This window comes from Salvelinus sp. IW2-2015, unplaced genomic scaffold, assembly GCF_002910315.2.
Source record: "Salvelinus sp. IW2-2015 unplaced genomic scaffold, ASM291031v2 Un_scaffold4448, whole genome shotgun sequence".
Lineage (NCBI taxonomy): Eukaryota > Metazoa > Chordata > Actinopteri > Salmoniformes > Salmonidae > Salvelinus > Salvelinus sp. IW2-2015.
The window spans coordinates 61,622-66,082 of NW_019945718.1; the positions used below are offsets into that span (position 1 = coordinate 61,622).

Consider the following 4,461-nt stretch of genomic DNA (forward strand, 5'->3'; position numbering starts at 1 on the left):
TAAATCCCTGGTGTTTAAACCCCCTGGTGTTAAACCCCTGGTTGTTAAACCCTCTGGTGTTAAACCCTCTGGTGTTACCCTCTGGTGTTAAACCCTCTGGTGTTAAATCCCCTGGTGTTAAATCCCCTGGTGTTAATCCCCTGGTGTTAATTCCCCTGGTGTTAATTCCCCTGGTGTTAATCCCCTGGGTGTAAACCCCCCTGGTGTTAATCCCCTGGTGTTAAACCCCCTGGTGTTAACCCCTGGTGTAAATCCCCTGGTGTTAAAATCCCCTGGTGTTAAACCCCCTGGTGTTAAATCCCCTGGTGTTAAACCCCCTGGTGTTAAACCCCCTGGTGGTAAACCCCCGGTGTTAAACCCCCTGGTGTTAACCCCCTGGTGTTAAACCTCTGGTGTTAAACCCCCTGGTGTAAACCCCCTGGTGTTAAACCCTCTGGTGTTTAAACCTCTGGTGTAAACCTTTGTAAACCCTCTGGTGTTAACCCCCTGGTGTTAAACCCTCTGGTGTTAACCCCTGGTGTTAAACCCCTGGTGTTAAACCCCTGGTGTTAAACCCCCTTGGTGTTAAACCCCTTATTTTAAACCCCTTTGTTAAAACCCCCTGGTGTTAAACCCCTGGTGTTAAACCCCCTGGTGTTAAATCCCCTGGTGTTAAATCCCCCTGGTGTTAAATCCCCTGGTGTTAAACCCTTGGTGAGTGCTATTACCAATCACCTTGTCTTGGGGACAGGGGAACACCTACTAGTCTATATGATGCTGGAAGCCATGACCCAACCAGACATATATCCGAAGTCATAATTCTCAAACTATTGCCACCGTAGTGTAATCGACGTGATGAAGATCCTGGACCGCAGAACGGCAGACACAGAGGGCAAGGTTCAATGTTAATTCAAAGACACTTCTGTCGACATGCTAACTGTGATCCTACGAGCATTATAATGTGTTGTTTATCAAGGAGACGTACTATAGGTGTTTACGTGGGAAGAGACGCCAGCCTTTACATCATATGATGCAGCTGATAAACACGTCTTATCATTGGAGGAGATTTCCTGTTGGTGCCGCAGCGGTTTCTAAGGAACTGCATCTCAGCGTAAGAGGCGTCACTATAGTACCTGGTTCGAATCCAGGGTGTATCACATCCGGCCGTGTGTAGGAGTCCCATAGGGCGGCGCACAATTGGACCAGCGTCGTCCGGGGTTTGGCCGGAGTAGGCCGTCATTGTAAATAATAATTTGTTCTTAACTGACTTACCTAGTTAAATAAAGGATACAAAACCCCCCCCAAAAAATCCCTATCACATATCCAGATACGAAAAGAGTAAAATAGATCACTCATTGTGTCGTTCAACCTCGTGTTACCGTTTTTCCGTCATCATCAATTTACCTAAAATGTCATTTGCCCGCATCACCGTTTAGATTAGCTCTGCTTGCCAGAGGAATTGAAATATATCTACCAGTCACGCCACTGTCCAATGACTCGGGTTTTTACAGCAGAGGTGGCTTACACAATGATCTGTTGTTTTGGTGCTGCCGGTGTGTGTGTGTGTGTTTGTGTGTGTGGGTGTGTGTGTGTGTGTGTGTGCGGGGCGCATTTGTGGCAACATGTGTTATAGTACAGTATGTCTGCATTGCGTCGAACCGCCCCTCCTCCCCTTCTCTCCCACTCCTCTCTTACGCTCTCTCTCTCTCTCTGTCTTCCCCCTCCCTCCCCACCTCTCTCTCGCTCTCTCTCTTATTCTCTGTATGAAATCCTGCAACATGCTTTCACATTATTTAAGTATTATATTGGCTGTGGCTCAGTGATACCCTAAACCCCCGGGTATTTCTCAGGTACTACATCTTTATCTAGGCGGGGAGAATGGGTGCGTTATAGCGGTGCGTCTTGGGACGGCCGCGTCTTGTTGAGTACTAGCTGTTCTACTGCACCAAACCAGGAGAGGAGAGCCGGGGAAATCTGAGGCGCGCAGTGAGATCAACTGGATGCCTGCCCCCACCGGGCTGAGCGAGCATCTCTTGCCGCATAGCGCTGCGCTGAGACCGGGCCACACCGCCAGGATGACTGTGGTGACCGAGATAACATGGAGAGACTCCACCCTGCCGGGGCACCTGCAGGACACCTACCACCAGACCACGATGACCACGAATGTTGCGAGAGGGTTGTCATCAATATCTCAGGGCTGCGCTTCGAGACCCAGTTAAAAACTCTCAGCCAGTTCCCTGAGACGTTACTAGGTAACCCAAAAGAGAATGCGCTACTTCGATCCGCTTAGAAACGAGTACTTTTTTGACCGGAACCGGCCGAGTTTTGACGCTATTCTATATTACTACCAGTCCGGTGGACGGTTGAGGAGGCCGTTAACGTTCCCTGGATATGTTTCTGAGGAGATCAAGTTTTACGAGCTCGGGGCAGAGGCAATGGAGAAGTTTAGAGAAGACGAAGGTTTTTATTAGAGAGAGGAAAACCGTTACCGGAAAAAGAGTTTCAACGACAGGTCTGGCTGCTGTTTGAATACCCAGAGAGTTCGGGACCCGCCGGGGGATAGCTATAGTATCGGTAATGGTGATCTTAATTTCAATAGTCATATTCTGTTTGGAGACGCTGCCAGAACTCAAAGAGGACCCCAGAGGTAGGATGGAAACCGTAGGCAACGTGACATTCTATTACAAACCAAATATTCTCACAGATCCTTTTTTTTTATAGTGGAGACTTTGTGTATCATCTGGTTCTCCTTTGAGCTGATCGTGCGATTCTCGCCTGCCCTAGCAAGGCAGCTTTCTTTAAAAACATGATGAATACTATAGAACATAGTAGCCATCATACCTTACTTCATCACGCTGGCACCGAGCTGGCAGAGGACCAGGAGGGAGAAGGAGAAACCAAGTGAGCAGGCTGCGTCTCTGGCCATCCTCAGGGTCATCCGACTGGTCAGGGTGTTTAGGATCTTCAAGCTGTCCAGACACTCCAAGGGGCTTCAGATATTGGGACAAACCCTAAAAGCCAGTATGAGAGAGTTGGGGTTGCTCATTTCTTCCTCTCATCGGAGTCATCCTCTTCTCCAGCGCTGTCTACTTCGCCGAGGGCGAGGAGAAGAATCTTTCTTCACGAGCATCCCGACGCCTTCTGGTGGGTTGTGGTCTCCATGACAACAGTGGGCTACGGGGACATGTACCCGGTGACCATCGGGGGAAAGATAGTGGGTTCGCTCTGTGCCATCGCCGGAGTGTTGACCATCGCGCTGCCGGTGCCTGTGATCGTGTCCAACTTTAACTATTTCTACCACCGGAGAAGGAGGGAGAGGAGCAGGCGCAGCTTCTTAACGTCAGCAACCAGGACCTTAACTCAGACAGCAACTCGTCGCGCCGCAGCTCCAACTCTATCGCCAGCAAGTCAGAATACATGGAGATAGACGAAGCATTAACAATAGTATTGATAACTTTAGAGACGCGAATCTCAGAACTGCTAACTGTACTTCTGTCTCAACCAGAACTGCGTGAATAAGGGCAAGCTGCTGACGGACGTTTAGAAACATACACATTCATTCTATATGGCAGCAATAGACACCATGGGGATATGAGGACACACCGTCCGTTGTAAATATTGTAGAAATGTTTTCGGGAATGCTTGATTTAACTTCGTTATTAATGCGTTTTTTGCATTGCGTTTAATTACATTCGAATGAATAGAGAGAAAACTGTTTCACCAAAAAGAGGATAACAAAAAAAAAAAGTTTGTTTGACTTCAAAATGGGAATGATTATGGAATTATAATAACATATTACCTTTATGTTCCTAAGTTATCGGAGATATACCCGGAAAACATCCTGCCATTGAAAGATGAAACGGAAAACACAACATGCTCATTGAAGAAGAAACGGTTTTGCATGGATAATGGATAATGTATCATGATCATGGATCATGGATATGGATAATGGATAATGGATTACAGTGGAACTTGGGGGAGGGTGAGTTGCGTAATGCACCGGCATCTGCTGAAGAAAGAGAAACGGAATATGGAATCTCAGCCCGAAACGCAAACCCAACAAGCATCTGCAGTCAGATAGAGAGAGAGAGAGACTGGGGAATACTGAGAGAGAGAAGAGAGAGAGAGAGAGAGAGAGAGAGAGAGAGAGAGAGAGAGAGAAGAGACGAGTAAGGGAGAGAGAGAGAGAGAGAGAGAGAGAGAGAGAGAGAGAGAGAGAGAGAGAGAGAAGAGAGAGAGAGAGAGAAAACAGAGAGAGATAGAGATATCGACCAACGTTGTCCGTAAGGTGCAGTTTATTCCGACGATGCTAGTTAGCGGAGACCTATGGGTGTCTCGGCTAAGCACTTTATCACAATAGAACCAAACAACAAAAACACAGAAAACAGAGATGAACGAACACTGGTCTCTTGTTGCCAAGGAGACGTGATGAGGAATGGGCTGTTTGTCGACCAGATGACCTCTGTATAACGCTGCTACTTC

General features: G+C 47.6%; 1 pseudogene; it reads left to right on the forward strand.

Moving 5' to 3' along the window:
* The first annotated feature begins 2,054 nt into the window (after positions 1–2,054).
* On the forward strand, positions 2,055–4,089 carry LOC112077306 (potassium voltage-gated channel subfamily A member 1-like; annotated as a pseudogene).
* The last annotated feature ends 372 nt before the right edge of the window (positions 4,090–4,461 follow it).